This window comes from Rhynchophorus ferrugineus, unplaced genomic scaffold, assembly GCF_030347505.1.
Source record: "Rhynchophorus ferrugineus isolate W39M unplaced genomic scaffold, kcgeb_rfMv2 rfM4, whole genome shotgun sequence".
NCBI lineage: Eukaryota > Metazoa > Arthropoda > Insecta > Coleoptera > Curculionidae > Rhynchophorus > Rhynchophorus ferrugineus.
The window spans coordinates 18,005,833-18,032,046 of NW_027472583.1; the positions used below are offsets into that span (position 1 = coordinate 18,005,833).

Here is a 26,214-nt window from a genome sequence, read left to right on the forward strand (position 1 = left end):
TTGCCTGTTCTCCCATTCATAAAGGAAACCAAATGATTAACTTCATGGTTATTTTAACTGACAATTACTATCAACGTACCACACAATACATAGATATATTCCCTTCTATTGAATCCTGGTTGAATTGCATGACCCAACTGAGTTGGGACCTAATGGAAGAGAGCAGTAAATTATGCCAATTTTCTCCTCTACTCTCCCTTAATAATCCAGATCCTGACGAGTTATCCCTAACCGACTCATGCTAGGACATTTTAAATTCATTCATCCTCAATGCCCTCGATGTGACTCTCCACACTCAGTATGTCATATACCTTTAGAATTAACTCAGGACTCTTCGACCGAACTTTCCTCACTGTCTGTTAAACTTGTCCACCTGAGAAAACCCACCTAAGCTTCATTCCTTGACATTTTTAAATAACAACATTATATCTGATCACCAATTTTGTTATACAAACTCATGTATGTAAATGTTTTACTCTATAATATTTATATTATTTTACATATTGTGATTATCACAACATCATAGTTGCCAAATATGTGTATGTGCCAAGCATAAACCAAGTTTTTGGAGAAAATGTAACAAGTAATGATACAAAACGATCAAAAATAATGTATGATATATGTAGAAAAACAATCAGAGTAGTTGTATGTGAGTAAAGTATATGAATTAGAAATATGAAATAAAAAAAGAAGGACATATATGAATCTTCATTCTAGATCATAGCCTATAAAATGATATTATAATTTGAATTTTTAAAATACTTAGTGACATGTGCTAGCAATTTCCTATTTTAATTTATACCTTTTCCTGTCATTATATGCAGGATTTTCAGAAAGCCTTAACAATTATTAGTGTCTTAAAGTGGCTGTAGTAAAATACATTATAATAAAAATAATAATAGGCCTATCTAAACGAATATTCGAATATTAAAAAAATATTTTTTTATTCATAAATATGGACATACGTGTACTATAGGAGAAAGTCCTTATTGGGAAAACAATGTTTTCATTATCTTATAGAGGCTCTTTTGTGAACTGAGTGAGTTATGAACTTCTTGTCATCACATTTTTATAGGGCTACCGATCCATCCAAAATAGGCGCATGACCTACACAAGAACGCTGCTGGTCGGTCCTGGCGCCCTGCTAAACTAGTGAACTTGTGTACGGACGTTAGTTTTCCATCGTCTGCGTGCCCTTCTGGCCGTGTCTGCCAGCGGCCGAATATTCGCGTCGACGTAATCGTAATGTTTTTCAATTTCTTCGTTGTTGTGATGAGCCCAAATTCGTTTTAAAACAGGTACAACATTTTTATATTGTATTTTAACGTGTCGTTTACGTACGATAAGAAATTAAGAAAAACAGAAGAAAATATCTGTTAAACATACTAGGTTTTGCATAGTTAGATAGTTAAAATTTATTTTAATTATATTTTCCTCTGTTGCTCTCTATAGTACGAAGGTTTATTAAAGGATATTTTCTAATTATGATTAATATATTATTAATAATTTTAATTTTCCACTAAAATTAAAAATTTAATATTAAATATTGTTGACCTGAATGATAATTTTGTTTTGATAATGTTTTTATTTAGTTATTCCGAAATATTCTGAATATTAATTATTTTCCAGGATATATATTATATTTTTATATATTTTAATTGAGTTTTAACAATTTGAAATAATTTTTAATTATGGCAGTAACTAATTTAAAATGATATATTTTTACACTCCAAGCTTATATTAATTAATTTGCTGTTATTTATATTGAGACAGAAATAACTGTTTAATATAAAATATTTTTTTACGTACAATGATTAAATATATTGAATATTCCATACATTTCTTGTTGAACTCTATCCATATTAACAGTGTTAATTAATATTACGCTGAAGTTCATTTTAAAGCGGGTACAATATTTTTTATATTGAATTCTAACGTGTCATTTACGTACGATCAAAAATTAAGAGAGACTATTAAACAACAATATACATAACATTTAAAAGTTTTAGTTAAAAAAGAAATATTTTATCCTAACATTTTCTATTTTCTATGTAAATTAGATTTATTAATATTCATTTAAGTATTATAATGTTATAATGTTAATTATTGTGGTATGTGAATATATCTACTTAACATACTGGAGTTTTACATTGGCAGTTAAAATTTATTTCAATTATATTTTCGCATGTTGTAAACGTCTCTACAGTAAAAGGCTTCATTACTATATATATTTTGATCATGACTAACATGTTGTATACATTTCTATTCCAACTAGAAAATTTGCTAATATGAAATATTCTTGACTTGAATGACGATTCTGTTTCGATAAAGTTTTTTATTTAATAGTATCTCAAGATATATATTATATTTGTATACATTTTAACTGTAATTTAATAATTCATTAATTAATTTTAATATAACTTAAAAGTGTTAATACTACAGTAACTAATTGAACATATATAATATATTTTTACAATTTTTTAATTTAATTTTCTCCTAATTTCATTTGAGATATATTTAGACAATCAACAATCATTTCATTTTAATATTTTAAATTTATTTATAATGTATTTTAACATACCGTTCACATACCGTAAAAAACGTTAAAAGTTGTATTTAAATAGCAATATTTTTTCAAACATTTTCTTGTTATATGTTTATTACATTTTGATAAAAAATTTATGGGTTCATATATATATGTTAATTGGACTTATTAACAAACATGTATGCATTATAATGTTTGGATGTTAATTATTTTGTTGTATGAAAATATCTATTTAACATACTAGGGATTTGCATGAGCAGTTAAATGTTATTTTAATTATGTTTTTGTCTATTGATGTGTACAGTAAAAAGGTATTATTTAAATTTATTTTTTATATTTTGACTACAATGACATACAATGTGTCAACTAAATCTTAATCCAATTTAAAAATGCAATAATATGAAATAATTTGTCCTGAATGTTTTGATATTATATATTGATGATATTCTTAAATATTCTGAATATTAATTATTTTCCAAGATATATATTATATTTTTACAACAAATAAATAACAACAAATAAATATATATATTTTAATTGAGATTTGACAATTTTAAATAATTTTTAAATATAATAGTAACTAATTTTTTCACTTTTTTATATTAAATTTCTCTTGACTTGAAATAAAGAAATATTAATATAAACTGTATTTTTATATAAAATTAAATATATTACGTAATCTATACATTTATTGTTGAATACTATTCATATTGATTGTGTTAATGATTGTTGTTTATTTTTCACAAGGAATTAATATGGCGGCATTGGTATAAAGGATGAAAGATATTGAAAACTTAAACTGAAAGAAAATAACGATACTGATAGTAATTGAAGGGTTTGAATAATTTACAAAAATGAATGTGGTGAAGTGAATGTATAACATGTCAGCTCTCGGTCACATATTGCAAAGTAGGTGAAAATCTAGCTTCATCCCTCCGGCTGTGGCTGAAAAATATTTCCATTTTTACGATGATACGTAAAGTTAGCCGACTTTCGGATAGTCTCGAAGAAATGTGTCTTTTTACTGAAGTGGAATCTAAATGTTGCTCGAAACATCGGGAGAAATAATACCTAAAGACGGACATTGCTTTAAGTTCTTCAAATTATAAAACAAATTTTCAACATCAATTTACATATTTTATATTTCATATTAATTTTATATATAATAAACAAATTTTTGAAAAGTTTTTTGAATCATACAATAGATATCGGTTGCCGCGCGTTATGTGTCTTCATCATTCCTAGTCTACATTCTATAGTTCACAAGATTCATCTGAAACACATTTTTTTAAACAAATTATTACTTAAATTAATTAAATAAATTAAAACAAAAATTATTAGTGTCTCTTCTATGTGAACTGTAGTTGGAATAGCAGTAGAGGGAAGTTTATGGCAGTAATTAACTAATTTAAACAACTTACTAATTAATCAGCTATCTCAGCACTATATGCAGTCCTTCATCAGCTTTATATGTGTCTTTTTCGACTTGCTACTTTTCTTTTCGAATTTCTTTACACTCCAGAGAGCTGCATCGATTTTGTCGGATTATGCCTCTTGGGCATAATTGAAGCTTCTGCTACCAATGGTAATATTAAGCTTGTTCAGAATATTAAAAATACTAAAGAACATTAAAATACACGCTGCCAAATATGCCGAGAATTTTTTAAACCAGAATGCAAATATTGAGAAATGGAGCCAATCGCCAATTTGGAGAATTGAAGATTTCACTTGAATTTGGAATATGACCGCCTAAATATCCTTCGAGTAAATATCCTCCCGATATATCTTGATTTTTTCATTTTTCTTTTTTTCTTCTTTCACCACGCTCGTTTTTAGGATACACAGACATTTTTTGTATAAATGAAACGCACGCTCTAAACGTTAAGTTTAAACTGATTTTCAAGTGGGAAATGTCCTTGCTGGATCACTAATACTTCTATATATTCCAAAATCTCTATTGTTAAAAGAAACGACGGATTCTTCCAATACCGCCCCGTACTACGTAACGCGCTATACCCATAAGACCGGAGGACGCTCACTAAAACACCTATAACTATTAAATGCTTTGGAATCTTGCTTTGAAAGTTTTAGAGTATATTCTTGAATAGTACTTTTATCAATTTACGAAACAAAAAAATATATCATTTTTGAGGCTTCACAAGGGGGGAAATAGACACACCGTGTAATAGATGCGGCAAGGAAAATGGTCCTAGTTTTCTCAGCAATCCTAGTTTGTTTGATTGTAAGCCGAGGTGTAAGCTCTTGCTGTTGAGTTTACAATTGCGCATCTTCAAATTTTCGAAGATGTCGAGAACGCGAAGATCTAAAATACAACTTTTAAAACTTTTGTACTATATGTTTCATAAGACACCACCCCAGCGCCAAACACAAATTAGTAATACAAATATATGAGTAAACAAAAAACTAGAATTTGAATCAAATATTATTAATTGTTCATTAAAAGTGTTTTATTAAACGTTAATATTTCTTGGAGGATAACTCCAACTAGCTAGCTAATTAGTTTCGTACACTGCTATGATGAAAACAGTTTTATTTTCAAGGTATTACTGTAGTTTTGCAAAAGGTGAGATATTAAATTTATAAACGTTTTATAAATATTATCATTCTAGTCTATCGTTGGGCAGTATATTTTAAAAATTAAATTCCCCCATTCCAGAAGTGTTTAAAGGACTATTATATTTCTACAGTAATTTTATTTAAATTAGACATAATAATGGCAACTCCCGATTACTCTCTGGGATATTAAGCTTTAAATGTTCTTAATATAAACTTTAAGACATGATAATGAGATGAAAAGGTGTAATGGAAAACATAATTCATCAACAATGGGGCCATTTTAATGATCTAAACTCCAATATTCTTCGCATAACACTGACAAAAAAAACCCTCCAGCAACTTATGCAGCGTGTTTGAATAACTTTCTAATAATCATACAAATGGTAATATACGTCACTGTAAGAATACTAACGGCGAGCAGGACGTTTAACGAAATTCACCCCAGGTTAAATCAAGTCCCCAACAAGTAGAAACATTGGGTTATTCGCTTGAACCGTTACGTTTCCGGGCGGAATATAAAATCGGAGACGAAAAGGAGCATTATTGCTTTTAAAATGAAGAACCGCTTCCCATAGCTGCACCATTTTCTGCCTTGCCGTTTTCGATCGACTTGATTAATCATTTCTTAACAATCGGAGTTACGACTAATCATTCCACTTCAGCTGATCTTCTTAAATATTTGAATAAAACCAGTATTGAAATATGTAATTTAAAAAATAAATAAAATTATAAGCATTGTATGTATTTTTTGAATTAATAGCTGATAAAGTAATAAGGGTGATAAAATAAAGGTCTAAAATTTAAAGATAAATTATTGATTAGTATGCCAAGTATAACACAATTTCTATATCACTCTTTAGGATTCTCCTTAAATTTATTTTAGCAAACTGGTAAATAAACACTAATAAATAGCCTTCGGAAACTATGGACTTAAATTGACTATCGAAAGTTTAGTAATTGACTACTTTTTACTACCGACTGTTTCAGTCGCTATTTTTGTTTCGACTGATTTTACTACTTTTTACTATCGACTGTTTCAGTGGTGTACTTTTAGTTACTATTTTTGGTTCTACTAGTTTCATTCGACTGATTGTTAACATTCTGGCTCTGTCGTCTTAGCCACGACATTGACAAAAATGTACCCAATTTATAATTACTTAGATTTATATGTAATATATATAGTTTCTTGAAAAGTAGTTCTTAGTAGTTTGCTTGAAAATAATGATATATTCTATATTAATATAGCAGCATTTTAGATACGTTTCAATATTGGTAATGTAATGGGGTAAAAAGATTAAAATTCTGAATGATAAATAGTAAAATACTTTTGACAATTTTTATGGCAATAATAGGTAATATTTCGATTAATCTCTCGATTTTTGTTAAAAAATAGTTCCGTCCAATAACAAATAAAGCATATGCTTTATTTAAAAAAACACAAGTAGTTATTGTGCGATGATTTTTAATTATGTCATGGCTTAGTGTTTTTTATATTTTTATGATTTTATTATTTATTTTGATTTTTATGTTTAAACAGATCCACAGAACATTCATATATAAAAGTAATTCAACTTCATCTAAAATGAAATTATTTATTGCATATTAATAGTATTGAGCATTTTCTTTCCTTCTCTTTTTAAAAGTTAGTACGTGAAGGAATATGTACATCTCCGTCTCGCTTTTACTACCGTTGGAAAATATAAGCGCATTTAAAATTAACTGTTCCAAGAAATTATCTCCGTCCTTTCCTCTCTCACAATTTATACGGGAAAGGATTGATACATCTTCGTTTGACATCATGAACGTTGACATTAATGTATTGAGGAAGCTACCTTTAGGTTCTACCTTTAGTTCTTTATGTAGATTGTCATAACGTCATCGTGGAGCATCAACAATACCTCGCAATACCTTGCCCAATAACCAATACATTATTTTGTACTGCAGTTTGAGTTCTTTGATTTTTTTCTTAACCTGTAGCGTACACCTTAGTTTAACATCAGAGGTCATGCGAATGTATCTTTTATATTTTTTTATCCAGCATTGTATTTCAGCAATAGCTTTTTGTGCTTTTTCGATTGATTCAATGTTGTTATCCTGAATGGTTAGGATTATTATGACATCAGCAGATACAGTAACAATGATTTTGTTGAACGTATGCAAGCAATAAAGGCAATAAAGGAGTAGTCCGAGTAGACTTCATTGTGGTACCTCTGTTTGTATTTACCTCATGTTATAATAGGTATCTTCTTGTTTCACTCTGATATATCGATCAGTTAATTTGACTCTAATCTTTTTTAATATTTCCCTTTTAATATTAAGCTATACATTCTTATACCAAACTTTATCGAAATCTTGAGCAACATCTTACAATATCACAAAACAAGTGTTATTTCCTTCCAGTCATTTTTCGATGACATTATTATTTTCTTCTATTCTATGACAATACATTTTTCTATTACTTGGTTATTCTGCGAAACTGCTCAATCGTGAAATCTTGTGTCTTGAAATCAAATTGTTTATCTTTGATAAAATGTTTTCGTCAATGATTCTATTGTTTTTAACAAAAATTTTCCAATAGTTTAGACATTGTCGGAAATAGTGATATTGGTCAGTATGACGCTGCTTCACGGGGTGACTTTTCTGGTTTGGAAATCATGATTATTTAATCGACGTTCCACAGTTGTAACACATTTCGTAATCTGAATTCTGAATCTGAAAGCATTTGTTAGATGATGATCTTAATTAATGCTTTTCTTGGCTGTTTCTTTGGTATTTTCCCGATAATAGAGTCAAAACAAGGAGCCTTTTGATAATATCTGGCCCAGCACCCATCCCCATTTTTTTATCAGAGGCATGATAGGTCCTTTTAGTCCTGTTCACTTCTCTCCAGAGCAAATTATTGCAAGTTCACGCAGAAATTAACTCATGTTATCATTACTAATTCCTATTGCTGTTTTATGGGTTGTCGACACGTAAGGAAAGCCACACATAAACGACACATAAATTCATATAACGAGTATATTTCACAACACCCTCTATACGTTTTTACAGGAACCCAAATATAAAACCAAAGAGGCTATTTCTTAGTGGAGAGCGGTGATAATAAGGTTTTAATGTGTTCTTGTTTAACCTGTTTAGAAGGCAAATGTTAAGCCCCGGGGTAGTTTCGTTTCATTATTACATTATCTCCGCACATTACGCGAGTGTTGTGAATATATAATCCTTGCTCTGCATTATTACCTCTCGCTTTATCGTTTTTACGTTAATTTTTTATATGTCCTTCTGCTGCTCTGTTAAAATGCTGTACAAGTAAACAACAATGAATTATACATATTTGATTATTTCATATCATGTATAAAGCGTGTTTCGAAATGAAAATCCATATGGTTGTAGTAATTATTTTAGTTTAATGTACAATTTCCTTCAAGTTCAGATAGTTATTTCAACCATTCTACAATTCATGAATCCCATCACTATGGTGCATGTGTTATTATCTCTTCGTTTGATGAGAATCCTTTAACGATAAGAAGCCAGAAATCAAATGGACAAAAATCTGGAATATTAAACCAGTTTATTAATCTATGTGGGCAAGTGATTGAAAACATTTGAAAGAAATGTTAATTGAAGAATTGAGATTCTTCAGATATCATAGAATATTATTCCGATTAATTATTTGTATAAATCATGAGTATAACAAATCAAAATTCCAAATGAAAGATATGAAAATATAAAATTAAGTTTTTAATGTTAAAACAATTTACATATTTGATCCAATTTGTGAAAATATTGTTGTATGATATCTGTATTGAATATATGCTGGCTTAATTTCCAGAAATGGAAATATATTTTGTGCCACTATAAAACCATTTGGATGGCCATGCAAAATAGTCTACTTTAATTGGCACTCGATCGCCAAAATTCAAATTAAATTCAGCCACTGTTGTAAAGTTACGCAACATTGAACATTTTTTAAAAATATTATTTGAAAATTTTTATGAATTAATTCTACGTTCTAATCAGATTTTGTTAATTTTGCTGTTATTTCAAGTTACTCCAAAATTTTGAAACAGGTTAATTTCGCATTACGAACCATATATTTTTTTTTTAAATTAAACTACTTCAAAAAATAAATAAGGAACTAATAATGAATATTATAAATTACTAAAGAATAATCGTAATAACTACAAAAAAATAAACAAAAACTTTATTTAACCTATATATTACACGTATTTTATATTTTAGTAAAAACACACAATATAGCTTAATACCCACCTAAATATATTTATCTATTTACAATATTATTTTAACCACTACCAACAGATTAGTTTGAAGTCGGCACGAGCAATAAATTAAATTTAATTTATTGGTAATTTAAGTTTGTGTATATGACACAAAATGATATTATTATTTTTGTATTGTGTGGGCTCGGTGTACATGCATTGTATGTGCTCCATTTCTCCTGACTTCGTTTTAGCCACCTCGGAAGTGTACTTTTTCGAATAAAAAAAGAATTTTGAAAATCAGTCTACAATTGACGGAGGAATTGGTGAACATACATAAAAAATATATACAGTTGAACATAAAACCTCCTCCTTTTACGAAGTCTGTTAAAAATTAAAATATCACATAAATAATTATTAAAATTAGAGTAGATATATTAACTGTGAATTGATAAAACTATCCGCAAAATTCGTTTTTTTTTATCAATAGCGATTATTAAAGACTCTTTTCTTTATCTTTGGGGATAATCAATTTAACATTTGCAAAACGGATTCATTTTTACATTAGGTTCGAGGGGAAATATTAATGGATTAATTTATGAGTTACGCGCTGTCGCTGACAGATCTACTTCACCCAAATTATGTTTTATTCTTACATTTGAAGCTTTACTCTAAATTAAAATTTAAAAACGTTTTATTTCAATAATAAAAAGGAACATTCGTTTCTTTTTTTAAGATTTAAAGTAATTATAAAAACAAGGATTACAGTTATTGACATATAAATCAAGTTTATAAAAAATAATGTCTTTTAGAATTGAGAAAGATCATATAAGTAGTGTCATCATATATGATTAGTATTACCACATGCATGGTTAAGAATGGAATACTTAGAGATTAGCCATTAAGAGACTAAAATATCATTATTTTATATTATTTATAATAAGTTGCTGCAATTTTCGGGTATTTGGTTCATTAATATTTCAAACATATTAAAATATGCTCTAAAAGAACGGCAATCATAATTAATTTTATCAATTCGATGACAATAAAATAAAATAATTATATTTCAAGTGTTTAAATGTATTCCTTTGACTTCAATAAATATTAAATGAATTAGTACTTGTATATCAATAATCTTTTTAACATACATACATTTTAGGGTTTCAGTTTCAAAAAATCTTTTGATCTAAGTTGATATATAATGATAGCCAATTGGAGACAACACTAATTTGCTTATAAATGCAGATTTAAAATCTTGGCGAATGGCAAAATGTTTATGTCAACATGTGTAAAATAACGAACTTTAAGTTAACTAGTTGGAGATTTGAATTACTTTTAAGAATATAACTCAACAGACTGTTTTAATATTCGAGATCATTTTAAATGACCTCTATCATTCAATGTAACATATCACTTGTTGAATGGTACATTTTAATACCTTAACAATTATTGAAAGCAGAAAAATAAGTTTACGGTTTTAATAAATTTGGCGCCATAATTTCAGCCATCTTCCAAAATCTTGAACATGTTTTACTAAAAATGCTGAATTAATTAAGATGTCAATATTAAAATGTATATCACAAGAATTATAGTCGGTATAATATATATATATATATATATATATATATATATATATATATATATATATATATATATATATATATATATATATATATACTATAGTCGGTAAAATACTTTGCACAGGAAGTTGAAGGCGTATTTTTATGGCAACGTTTTGTAATATAACTCGTTCTATTTTGCATGGCCGCTTATTCCATGTGAATGTTATCTGGCTTTTAATTAATGCTTTTTAACTTTTTCACTCAAGGCGTTTCTAAATAGTCAAAAATCTTTATTTTAAGAATGATAGTTCTCTGAGTTGTCTTTTACTTTTAAAGGAAGTCACACACACATTAAAGCTTGACGTTAAAAATATTTATAGCATTTACAACACTATTAAATTCAGCTATTAGTCTTCAATTCATATTGTAGAAGAAATATAAATTATCAGTAATAATAATACTATAAAATACAAAGGATCAATTGAGTTGATAATTCTAGATAAAGGAACTGTAAGCTTTTTGGTATCACTGGATAATAGTATATAACTCGAAGCATATCATTCATAAGTTATGTTTATTGGTTATTTACACAGCAGAATAATGGAATGACGAAATAAAATACAAAATATTGATGCATACATACAAAATAGAAGAATGGATGTTGAAAAGACAAAATCAACTAATTGCATGGTATCGCTATATTGCTAGCAAGTATCAAGATATATTGGTTACAATTTTGTCCAATAAGTAGAACATTATATGAGGTTCAAAACAAATTACACAAGTTGTTGCTTGGACAACAATCCGATTTATTACTTCATAATAAATTGTTATTATTAAAAACAAATTTTGAGACCTGTGTGCTACTATATTGTATACTATCAATATTACCCAAATTTATCAAAACAAAGGACCAAGCCAAGGACCTACCTAAAGGTACCAACGGTAAGCACAAATATTAAACGGTTTGCAAAAATACACCAAGTGAAGTCGTGTGAACATAAAAGTGTTGAACAACTACAACTGTTTGACAACAGTAAACCTATCCGGAGGTTAAAGAGACAATAATACCTTTGAATTAGTATACTTGAGTTCTGAAACTGTGTCGTGTTTTACCCTTATGTGGAGTACCAACCACCACAATATTAAACACCAAATAAGTGTCGTTCTGTAATGTTACACCCGGGCTAAAAATATCAAGGAAGGATTACTAGATAGTTCACTAGATGTGAGTAGCTTATTGTAATTTACGTGTCATGGGGTTTTTTAATATATATATATATATATATATATATATATATATATATGTATATATATATGTATATATATATATATATAGATATATATATATATATATATATATATATAGATATACATTATATATATAACATTCCAAATCAACATCTCGAGGTTGTCAGATCTTCGTTAACATTTACTGGACATCGCTGCTGGTACTTCGCACGTGTTCAACATCTGAGATATATAATATATATAAATGTTATATATGTATATGCAGCGGGCACCAATTTTCCAAATTTTTTTATATATCAATAATTCAATCGAAATGCTAATAATTAAATATTGTTTTTAACATGTATTTGACAAACAAATACAGAAACAAATGCGACCATCTATATTTTAACACCGGGAAGTAATATAACATTTAGAAACGAATATATTTTTAAATAAACGCAGGCGATATATACGGAGCATACATCTTCATTTTTAAAACTGCCGCTGTACATCCACCGAGACGAAGGACGCTGAAAATATTTGCCTGGAAATACCTCAAGTAAAATTAACACAACGCCAAGGACGAACTTCCGATTACTCGCCAGAGACCAAATCGGATCCGGCTGCAAAATTATTTTCGTAATACATCTCAATTATTCAAACCGCCAAAAGAATGAAAACATTTTTCGTGACCTGCAGAGCAAAATGAAATTAAAAACATAATTCCCGTTGTAGGTAAATAATAATTCAACTGAATAAATACATATTTTGTGTCTCTTATTTCAATGCATTTTTTTTTTGATTTAAACATTTGTTAATTTCCTCTCTTTTTAACCGACTTCAAAAAAAGAGGAGGCTCTATGTTCGACTGTATAATTTTTAAATTATATGTTCGCCAATTTTTCCATTAATTATGGATTGATTTTCAAAACAATTTTTTTCTTCGAGACAGTGAACTTCCGAGGTAGGCCTATTGAAGCCTAGTCAGGATGTGATGAGGCGACGGAGGAAAATCGAGGGATAAGCTCAAATTTCAAAGGCATGTACAAAGTTTTCACATATTTTTTATCTAAGGTAATCAGATATTTGGGTATAATGTTACTGCTGAACTGATATAACGGAAGACCAAAATCCGGTCAGTTTACTTTTTAGGCGCCAATCCTATCATATGAGAAGCCACAGAAATGTTGCACGCAACTGCTTCTATAGTGTAGTGATAAGAGCGTTTGATTCACATGCGGAGATTGTGGGTTCAATTCCCGGCAGGGGCAACTAATCTAACTAAATCACCAAGTCTAGGTAGCGGACCCCAAAGCCTGAAATATTCTTTACTTCTAAACATTGTTTCTTTATTCCTATTTCTCCTCATACGGACATAGGCACATATACTTCGCCTATCCATTGTAATACTTACTAAAATAACTGCGTAATTTATTAAGTAAATATCTAACATTAAGAAGAGGATATTGACTTCAAAAAATAAATAAGGAACTCACCAGAAAATCAAAAATAAACAAACTTAGATTTCTAACACAAAAGAAAATCGTTTTAAAACAAAATGTGTACATAGTAATCGTAATAACTAAATTAAAATAAACAAAATACTTATTTCATTTATCTACTATACGTATTTTATATTCTCCTATATGTACACAATTCAGCTTAATACCGATCTAAACCAATTTATCTATTTACAATATTACTTTAGCTAGTACCAACCAATAGAAGCCCAAACAACACAAAAGTAATAATATAATTTTGTGACATATATACAAAATAATTAGGAACAAAACAAATCTAATTTGTTACTCGGGGGTTAAAAGATACAAATAAAAATTTTCTAAAACCTTACATTTTTTGTAGAAAATTGTGATCGGATTTCAGAAATATATGTTGGCAAGAGTTATAAATGTAAAAAGTCGTGGGTGAACTAACCGAAACCAGCATATAGACATGATGGGATATCAAGAGTTACATTATTACAAACTCCTGGAAATTAGATAGACAGTGATTGATAAACAATATTTTTGAGATTAGATCTATCAAAAGGAATAACATTGGAACTGAGACAAAAATATTTCGAACGTTTATTTTGCTAATTTCTGGGTTACCATTTCGAGGCCTTCAAGAACAGATAATAATGATGTACTGTTGAGATTAATGATGATGTGCTTGTACAGTGACTTTATTTCCCCAATAATCAACTAAAAGATTAGCAGTATTGACAGTAGTAACATCCTGTAATGATTTTAACTTTTGCTTCCTCATCCTTAAACCTCTTCTATCGACGAAAGCGTTGCTTGTGTGATATTCATATCGCTATTCAATATTGACGTCTATCAGCGTTTTATGTTGGAACTAAACGAGTATACTTACGATCAAAGAGTGGACCTTCGACTGCGATAAATAATATGTTATTTGTACAGAATTAAAAGGATCTGATTTTTCTCTGATGATTTTCTCAAAATATTGTTTTCTTTCCTGGATAATTAAACAGTTCCGCTGTTGTAACAGGAATATTAGCTATATTAAAGGGTTTATATTTTCTCTATTAGATAGGACAGGGCACCTTAGTGGGAATAAAACCCTTTAGGATGACAAAGTTCTTGTAATTAACAAAATAAAATGCTTGCCCTGTCCAAATTACTACGCTATATTTCAGCACCTAAACTCCCCACAAATTGTATGGTTGCCATTTTATTTTTTTTCTAATTTAATTTTACCAGCAATATAAAAAAACAAATACTGCTACACCAACATTTCTCAGGGATAAATATTTTTTAAGATGACTGATAACGTTCTTACACAACATTAATTTTTGCGGCTTTTTGTAAGTCGTATAAATCAAATCAAATAGTCACACAATCCCACTTATATAATTTAGCTCCATTGTATTTTTGATAATTACCCTCAAGAAGGTATCATTTTAAGCAGCTTGAAAACATTAAAACTAAGTTGAAGCTAACTACACTGATGTGATGAAGGAAATTAAAAAATATCTACTTAGTCATTATTTCAAATGCTTTACCATTTTTTACCATAACTATAAATTTTGTCTACTTAATGCCAAGTAACATCAACAACATTTCTTTAACCTTATTTTCTACTTTTTATATTCAAATAATTAATTCATAACTATAATTGTAAATCTTACAAAACCAAAATAAAAATGAATTTATTCAAAGAAGTGTAACACGTTAATCTTTGATGGCATGAGATGTTGCTAAATTTGTATACTTTACGCGGTAGGTGCCTTCAGATCTGCTGTGATGTATGTTCAAAAATATTTATGTAACACTAATTTTTATTTCTTAGAACATAACTTACGCATTTCCGAACCAGACATAAATTATTTTAATGTACACTTTATCGCTTTTCTGTTGTTGAAATATTCTGTAGAAGAAATTATTGAAACAACTCAATTATAATACATTAGCAATTATACAGGTATTCCCAAAAAGAATATACTTATGCTACTTATTCTGCAAAATGGCATGTAACATAATAATGGACTAAGTTCTTTTGTAGATCTTAACGCTTTAGTATATAATATTTTTGTGGATCTACAGAATAGCCGTTCTTCGTTGGATAACTTCTTTTAACGAATTTACTGAGATGCAAACAGAACCAGAAATTTTAGGGAGCTAAGCATACTGAATAAGCTAGATTATATTTGCCATCATACTCCTGCGAAATCAAATACTGTTATTTGATATTACATACTAATTCTTATAGAATCGGCAACACTATAAAAAGAATAGCAAAATATTAAACAATAGATAGGGAAAAAGTAACTTCAGTTAATAATTAGTCAACTAATTGTTAACTAATCATTTAAAGGTAGGGTTTGTTGTCAAAATAGTTTGTTGCTCACTAAAAGTCTATTAATAATATCCCTTCATATTTTTTGATATAACATCCTCATAATACCGAAGCGTTCCTCAATTTTTGTTACACCAACAAAAATACTGTTATCAAATATAATGTATTTTAATATTACGGTAAATCTAATGGGTATATTATCAAAGGACTTAAAACAACACTTAAGTACACAGTTATAATAGTTTGTAGGTTAGGGTTGTTTGATTATATTTACATTGAACTCTTTTTCATACCACCTATGATTTAGAGTTCTGAATACGTTCTTTCTGTAGTTGTATCCAATGGAGGCCTAATCCACCTAATTAACAGTTGTATATCCAAGTAATATATTTTCCTTTCATTAGAGATCATATTTACCTTTTACGCTTATTTATTGTGTCATTCGGTACGGTGTTTCCTTGTAAATTCCTTGTAAAAAGTATCATTTAAAAGTAGCGCTTGTTGTCAAATTAGTTTGTTGCTCACTAAAATGCTATGAGTAATTGCCCATCATATGTTTTGATATAACATTCTCATAATACCGAAGTGTTTCTCAATTTCTTTACATACATTATATATATATATATATATATATATATATATATATATATATATATATATATATATATATATATATATATATTGTAAATCTTTCAGTATTATTTCATATTTCTAGCGACGTAACCCGGGATCCTTGGATATTTCTAGCAAATTCATCAAATGATATATAATATAACTTTCTAACAGTTTAAAATACTCCTTTGAAAGCTTTAAGCTGACACTGGCGTATAAGTGACTTATTCCTCGAAGTAAGGCAAAAATCATCTATCAACATGGATAAAAAGTCGATTTATTTTTTAAAAATATATAAATATAACGCTAAAAGCCGCAGTATTTTCGTAGTCCGTAAAACTTCATATATCATCAGATATATGTGTCAAGCATCCTGTATTATTATATGTTGAATTTTTTGTGTCAAATATTCATTACCAAGGGAACAAAAGCAGAATACAATGCTTTGTTTACTTAGTACAGTTGATAAATGCTAATTAGAGCGAAGGGTAATATATAAAACAGTACAATAAATTTAATATATGGTGTTTGCATTGTATGAAATAACAGAAGATATGTTTCAGTATACCTATTTCGGCTATAGTAATAACCTTTAAATATATACTTTAGTATGATAAAATCACCCTAAAATATAAACATATGTGAGACAGTAGGACAAAGGCAATATTATAATTATGACCTGATGAGATTAATTACAAATGTATTGATTTTTTACCTTTCCGGTTACTGTTTTATTTATTGGTTGATTTTTAGATCTTTTAGGTTACCACTATGAGAAAGTATAGTTTATTTAACTCAACTAAAAGTGATTTTTTTTTAAATTAGCATTTGTTTTAAAACTCTATTTTATTTTCTACATAGGTTTGTTTTTATATTGCCTTTTATCTATATATAATATTATTTATTTGTTTGTTTTCAATTAATTCATTAAAATAATTTTATTGTCGCTTTTGCTATTTTACACCATACATTTTAATATATTACTTGTCATACTTGAAGTTTGTTTTCATTTTAAACATGTTTTTCATAAATAGCCTCCAAAAAGGGCTAACGAGCATTTACGAGAATCTTGAAAAAACATCAAATAAAATAATAATAATTCGGAATTAAAATATTTCTCTGATAACTCAGAACGATCATCCAATCATCGATCCGTATTCATTCTTTTTCACCATTTCAAAAGCGTGTGCTATCCTAGCTATACTGCCTTCATCTGAACAAGCACAACCAATACAAAAATAATATAATTTTGTGACATACAAAAAATTAAAATACCAACAAAACAAATTGATATTAATATAACTATTTGGGTTTGGCACCGACTTCAAAGTATTTGGTTGGTAGCTAAAATAATTTTGTAAATAGATAAATAGGTTTTGGTAGGTATTAAGCTAAATTGTGTGCATATAGAAGAATATCAAATACGTGTAATAGATACGTTAAATAAGGATTTTCTTTGTTTTTATTTATTTTATGACTAATAAAACCTGATTAATTGTTATTCCAACATTTACCTTTTTCCATCAACTTTTGTTGTCATAACACATAACACATGTTCTTTCATTTTATTGTATGCCTTTAAAAATCTTTAGAGTTTTAAACTTTTAGACTTTTGAAAGGAATATCCGGATGTTTGATTTGACCCCTTCGATATATTTCAGAAATAATTTTATTAAATTATGTTTGTATTGAAAAACTACTGATGTTTTTATAGATTTCAAATATCGAATCTCTGATATTAAACATCAAGCTGATACTGATTATATTTTTAATTTTTTGACAATTTCAATGACCGAGTCCATATGATATTCAGTGCAACTGCAACACCTTCTAAATATTTTCAATAAAAATCGCAACAAATTAATATTTAACAGTAAAAATGCTCAGCTCTCTAACGAACTTTACTGGCAAGAAGAGGACTGCATTATATCGTTCCTGTACAAAATCAGACAGCATTGTACCTCTTTTTAACTAGAACAAAATGAGAAAGAAAATATTGTGTGATTCTAAAACGAATTTACAAATTGCGACGGGAAATACATCAAATATCTTGATGAAGTAAAACAATTTTGTATGCCAACATTGTATGAAATAGAATGTATGATAATGTTTTATATATTCCAATCACAGTTTGATAAGGGTGTTCTTTAATTTTAATCAATTTTGAATATATTGTCACAAAATAAATGCCCAAATAAATGCATAAGGCCCCCTACTACTATATCAAAGAATTTAAAGCTTATTGATTAAATCGTATCCCTCAAAAACAACGAATTAAATAGTCGTCGTGACAAAAATTCAACGATCCCGATACTAAATATTTCATTTTCGCCCATAAACCCAATAATAAATTTTAAATTAAATAAGAATCGAACCGAAACAAACCGATTCCATTGTGGATTTTCGATTCGTTCACGTAGAATCTCCAATTTACCTTTCCGCTCAATTATTTAAATTTTCGCGGCCCCGAAAATAGTTATAGTGCGATCGATAGAATTTTTTGTTCTCTCGGATACCGAATAAAAATAACCGAAATAAGTCCCGATTACCCCGTAAATTATAGAATTTCGTTCGGTTCCTGCTGTCCTGTGACCCCGGGGAATACTCGACGTTACTGTAATGGTATTTATAGTAAATTTATGGAATATGTTCGGGATTACTTTTGAGATTATATATAAACATCGGAGTAATTGAAACAGATAATACATATATAAATAAATATTTGTATTAGATAAACACTAGATTGGCAAGGAATATTTTCGCTTCGTATAAATAAAAATTATTTTTTAGATATTATTGTATAAACAGAAAGTAATCATGATAAAATATTTTTGACAAAAAAATTGACTTCAAAAAATAAACAAGGAGTTCACTAAAAATTAAATAATAATCAACTTAGAATTTTAACACAAAAAAAAACATTCAAATAAAATATGTATATAATAATCGTTGTAATAACTAAATAAAAATAAGCAAAAGCTTTATTTAACGTATCGACTACACTTATTTTATATTCTATTATATACACACAATTTACCTTAATACCTACCTAATCCTATTTATATATTTACAGTTTTATTTTAACTACTAGGAACTGACTACTTTGCAGTCAGAAGGTAGTAGAAGGAGGAACCGACTTGGTTATTGTTTCAATTCAAAGTAGTCAGTTGGTAGCAGTTAAAATAATATTGTAAACAGATAAATAAGGTTAGGTAGGTTTAACACCACAGCTAAATTGTGTGTATATATTATGTTAGAATATAAAATGGATATAACATAATAGATAGGTTAAATAAGGCTTTGGTTTATTTTTATTTAGCTATTACAACGATTATTATATACATATTTTATTTTAAAATGTATTCTTTTGTATTAAAATTCTCATCAGACGAGTCAGGTAGTCATAAAAAATAGGGATAGTATAGTAATCGGCCTAGGGTTCTGGCCACTATGCTATTGAGATAACCAGTGAGTTTTCCATTCCAAGCTTAAAATTCCATTTTCATTATTTACTTTTACTGTTTTGTATAAATAAATCTGAAGTCCATCAAGCACTTTTAGGATCTTATAGCGATGCCGTCATATCCCAGTTTTCGGTTTTGGTTGGATCGTTGTAGATTTAAAAGTGGTGAATTCGATGTCTTTAACAAAGAAAGGCCAGGAACCTTGAAAAACTTCGAATGTATTGAATTGCAAATTACATCTGAAACTCTCAATTAATCGCATACTTTCAGATATTTTAGTAGTTTATGAATTGTTTCAAGAAGTTAACATGCGATGGAAAATGTCTAAAGAGAGAGAACATGAATAATTGAGCAAATTCATAAAAATGTCAATGTATAAATGTATAAATTTCAAATCGTTTCAACATAGTAATATATATATTAATATATCTGTTTATAATTTTTTTTCTATTATATGACACTCTTTGTACTTTCTATCGATTATGGGACAGATTTGTGAAAACACATACCAAAACGGTAACAATAGAACAATAGCAATTCGATGTAATTCCCCAATTTAGTGGATTATCGGAACGAATATTGTCAGTTTTGGAAAAACAATTCTTTAGTCTATAATTAGATTGTTAAAATCTATTGTTGCAGTATGTCATTGTACTAAAATATAAATAACAATAAAACAATTAAATATTCTAAATATGCATTGATGTATCATCTCTTTATTTTCAAAGAAATAGAAGTCAATGTTCTGCTAAATGCTTAATTATTGGTTGTTTATTTCTACTTTTTTCAATAATTTGTGTAATTATTTAAATGATTATACTTGCTAGGATCTTAATGGTAAGTGGTACCTTATTATTAGCTGACCCGAAAACACGGTTTTGCGATGTAAATAATTTCTAGAGAATTTATACTGTAGAAAAAAAAAACTTACTAATTGGAAGTGTGTAAGGATGTGGTATATGAGCGAAAAAGGCATGGAGCTCTAAAAGCTTGATGGTTTAACCACTCGAGAGCATGCAATGTATAATTGTCCGTGTGAAAAACATGGTGTGCTCAAATCTAAGCCACAAACAGACATTGCATGGCCTTGGGATTTATTAATAGTCATCGCAAATGTTAATCTAATCGGAAATTGAATACGCTTAAATTGAATTGGCCCATATGTGGGCATAATAGGTATTCGTGGTATTAATATCTTTTCACCTCGAATCTTGCCGTTTAAAATGGTGGCTTCGATAACGTTTTTCATTAAGTTTTTAATGACTAATCGCGTACCGTGGAATAGCCGTGGCGGGTTCAAATTACGAAGCAAAATAATTGGAGATCCAACATTCAATTGTAAGTTATGCGATGGCATGCCTGGCAAATCCAGTGAGTTCAAAAACTCTGTTGGAAAAGTGATTGAAAAGTCAAAATTTAGGATTCTATGTATTTTTAAGGCCACAAAAAAATATTTAAAAAAATATCCAATAAATAAAATAAAACATTAGGGTGGACACCCCTTAACGTTAGTAAACTCTTTATTTCTTCAAATGACATGTAGAAACATTTTATATAAACCTGGGAATTAGTTTTAGTGATTTTATGAGTATTGCTGTTTTCAAAACAATGAATTAAAACAAGTATGTGTTTTCTAAATGTTACTCTTTTGTGAAATAGATAAGGAGTTAAATATACCGGAACTATGGCGCATAAATATTTGTCAATGAGAAAGATTTCAGAAAGCACTGATACGAGGGTGGCTCAAATATGATGGGGAGAAACGATGTAGATGGCGCGCATGTATGTTTTGGAGGGTGTGGCTTGAGTATGTGATGGCTGTGTCCCTTTCGAACAGTGTGGCTTTCGTCGGGAGCACACATTTCACGCGCCTGCTACGACCATGAGTGAACGTCAAGTGTCGACCGCCGTAGCGCAACGTATTTTCATTCGTTTTTTAGTGTGAGAAAGCGTTAAAAAGACATAATTTTTTCGGAGTTTGCAAAATCAGTTCGGTAGTAAGTGCCTGAGTAGGCTTGCCGTGTTTAAATGGGTCAAAGCATTCAAGGATGGCCGCAACACCGTCGAGAATGAGCCGCATGATCGTCAACCGCGAACCACCACCACACCAGACAATATTTGCCGCGTAGAACAACTCGTTTTGGAGAACTGTAGGATGAATGTTTGAGATATTTCGGCTGAAGTGGGCATCAGTATTGGTAGTGTCGAGTCTAACATCCACGAACACCTTCAATATCGCAAAATAACGGCACGATAGGTTCCTAAACTGTTGAACTTCGAGCAAAAATTTACGCGTTTGAAAATTTCTCGCCGCTGGCTGATGCGATACGAGGCGGAGGGGGACGTTTTTTAATATGAATTTTCACTATTGTGTACCCATGTCTCGTCTGTATTCGAGAGTGTAGAAAGCAAGATGTCGTCTAAAGAAAAGAAGGAAGAAGGAGGAAAGGGCGCCAGTCAAAGCGAAGACAACCAGGTCCGCGGGTAAGGTTCTGTGTACGGTGTTCTGGGACCGGCGTGGCGTGCTGTACGTCCATTTCCTACGCAAGGTACCATTAATGCTGCATACTACTCTAGCCTTCTGGAAACATACGTGAAACCCGCTTATTGCTCGAAATGGAGGAACATTCCAGCAGAAAGTGCGATTCTTCTCCAGGATAACGCGCGCCCTTATTGCTCGCGTCTCACGCTCGATACAATATCGGAATTAGGGTGGGAGGTACTGGAACACTCGCCTACAGTTCGGATTTATCACCCTGCGACTACCACATGTTTGATCACTGAAAGCAGCCCTCGGAGGTCAAAGATTCAACACCGACGACGATGTTTTTTTCTCCACTTAATCAATGAAATATAAAAATTCTTTATGTAGTTTTTCCAATAAAACAAGCAATGTAGGTCATCAAAATGTATGACTTTATCATGTTGCACTTGTTGCCGTATTAAATTGGATTTTTGTTTTACGACGTTTACGAGTTTATAACATCTAATTATTATCATTATGGTACTAAGTACAAGCGCTACCGATACAAATACTTATAGATCTCTTTTTAACTAAGGTAAATTAAGGATGAAATTTGTACCGTATTTGACACTATATTCCACGTCATCTATGACTTGCACTGGGTGTTTTATTGGAAGGCCTGTATATAACGTAGAATACATAATAGTATAACGAAGTACTAAAAGTATATTACCTTTATTTCAATTAATAATATCATCTTATATTTAATTAGTAAACCTTGAACAACATAAATATCAAAGCTTTGCATTTTATTATACTTACGGCCGCCTGCATTTGAAAGATGGTTAGTGAAAAAGCCCATAACAATATAAAATTCTAATAGGATTTATCCGCGTTTGGGCTATGTTTTTCGTATATTAAATTTCTCGCGTTATTCTCTGGCAATTTTAGGCATCTATAGCAAATCCGTACATTAACCATCATCTGTTCTTTTATTAAATTTAAAATTAAATTTCAGATTGCCTAGAAAAAATTTTCATGGACCATTTTTTTTCGAATGGGCAATTTATCGCTTTGCTGCATCGCTTTATCTGGAAAACTATAAAGAGACGACTTTAATTCCATCATCGTACATTCTGTTTATCGTATACACCAGTTAAATGTACTAGTCATGTATGAAGAATAACTTGTTTCAGTTATGTGTCATTATATATAACACTTAGACATAGTAACTGTATATAAATATGTGATTCAAGTATTATTTCTTGTATGTTATATGAGTATAATATATGAGTCATAAAGCGTATGGCTTTTAAAAGTATAAGATTAGAGTATTAAAAAATTTACGTAAGGTTACTACCTTTGGCGTATCAGCCTTTACATGATCACTATTGAAATCCATATTTAAATCTGATAAGGATCACATTAGAATTAAATTTTAAGTACTAGATATAACAAGCAAATTACACATATGCTCAAAAAAATTAATGTAATCTGTAATCTTGCGGAAAGAATCTGGAAACTCTAAAGCGTCTACAATAGTAGTCTAGCATCATTGATATCCATCTTTTCTCTCGCTAAAGTCGTTCACCTTGCTCTTCACTCACATCTCCCAAATTTTCCGGAAAGCAGTCGAAGTAGAAATGAATAAAATGTAGTTTTGTCAAAAGGTTTTCTCTACGACCTCCTGAAAAGCAGTCCATCTTTCTTTATGGGGATTCGTCATGGTCGTGATGAACTGTGTTTGGTCTAACGGAAGTCTAACCTTTGCCCCTAAGTCTCGAAATGATTGTCGGTTGGTTGTAATCATTTTTGTATCAGAAATTGTTCGATCGCTTTCTATGATCTTGATCCATGTCTTTTTTTTCACTCAAAAAGTCAATTTCTCCACAAAAGTTTATAGGAAAAACTCAACATTTTTCATTAATTTTTTTCATGTCCATATAATTGTAATCCGCGCCTTCTAATTTGTTTTCGTCTGCAATTATTCTAGGAATAATAAGTACAACAGGAAAGTACATGCACTTATATTGGTAATATAAATTTATTAGTAAATCTTATAATTAAATTTATATTATTTGCAAGTTTCTCCATTCTGGCCATTACTGAATATACTACTTAATAAAAATCACGTCTTACATTATATATAAAACATGTATAATAAAATTAAGTCGTCATAATCCGTTTAGTACTGCAATATTCTTTAAGCGTGAAAATTCAATTTACTGAGCCAATAAAAGTTTTTATGGAAAGATAAAGGTCAATCAATAAATAGAATATCTTTATTGCAGGTAAAATAATTAATGATTTGCTAAGATTTTAGAATAGAATTAAATTTTCGTATAGGCCGGCTTGGTGGCGCAGTGGTAAAGGCGATGGGACGGTCCTCCTACTGTTGCGATAGCCGCGGGTTCGAATCCTGCTGGGACATGGCCGTAAATTTATGTTTGTGATTCTTTAAAATTTGTAAATGTTCTAGGCAAGAGTGTAAAATCCGATAAGGAAAATGATCCCAGTCACGCCAGTAACCAGGCTGGATAAGACCGGATGTCTTCTGGGATGATTTCTAAAGTTGGTCACTCGCCAGTCGGTAGGCTTAATACTGAGGACCGTGGTTCGGAGCCCACGTTAAACTTTAGGCCCAGTCCAGATAAACCTATAGTTGGTAAAAGGAGACTTTAAGATATATTAAAAAAATATATATTTCGTATATATTAAATTAGTAAATATATCAATACTTAAGATAGGTGTTAATGGTGAAGTTAAATGGTTTAATTTTACTTAAAACACTTAACTTGTGAGAAAAAAACATACAGAAACATGTTATAAAATATGCTACTTAATATATACAAGTCATAGTAATTTTGATTTTATTTATTATAAATGTTACTTTGTGTTTTATATGTTTTCGTCTGCGAATTAAATAGAGTATATCTATTTAAAGGCAAATATAGAAGACTACATTATATTAAATATTTGACCTTGATTACAACATCTTCTAAGAAATGAAACTTAATAAATATATTTCCAAAATAAATGGCAAATATAATATTTTACAGCTGCTAAGGCAGAGGAGTCAAAAAAACTCGTTAGAATTTTCGCATTGAGCTGATTAAAGTATAGTAGGAGTGAATATTTCGAAACACCCTCCTTGTCAAGAATTTTAACCTGACGTAGGAAGTTGAATGCAAATGAAGCTAAAAATAGATCTCATGAAAGAGCTGACGGGGTGAATACCCAAGGCAGCGGCGGAGATAGGTCATGTTTCAGCGACTAAATTTATGTCATTCTCTTTACTAAAATAGATGCTAAAAAGTGCATTTTATACTAGATATATTGAACCAGGCATCAAAGCTTTTAAAGTTACGAGAACGTGGAAATAAACAATATATTCTCGCCTGTATAAAATGAGGAGAAGGTTGAAATGGAACTAATATTGCCTACTCAGATCAACATGAATATTATATAAAATTATGGATATTTTCTTTAAGTCCATCGGTTGTACGTCATTCACAGAAGTAATACTTATATTTAAGTCTATCTACTGAACTTAATGCATACACATTCAACTATGACAAAAAGTAATAAAAAGACAAATTGGATACTGTTCGTTTCTATCGCTAACCAGTTTTACCATCACTGCCAACATTACTCTAAAACATGATTTAATTAATAAACTGCCACCATATTATACTAAATTTTGCATTTTCTTAAG

The 26,214-nt window shown here is 29.6% G+C and overlaps 1 protein-coding gene across 2 annotated transcripts in view; it reads left to right on the forward strand.

Annotated features, from left to right (window-relative positions):
- The first annotated feature begins 1,183 nt into the window (after window positions 1-1,183).
- LOC143195855 (uncharacterized) overlaps window positions 1,184-26,214 on the forward strand; it is a 192,023-nt gene continuing 166,992 nt past the window's right edge. For both annotated transcript variants that reach the window (XM_076403330.1, XM_076403335.1), the window contains exon 1: window positions 1,184-1,298. The gene's annotated coding sequence lies outside the window, so the exon portion shown is untranslated. The remainder of the gene's footprint in view (window positions 1,299-26,214) is intronic.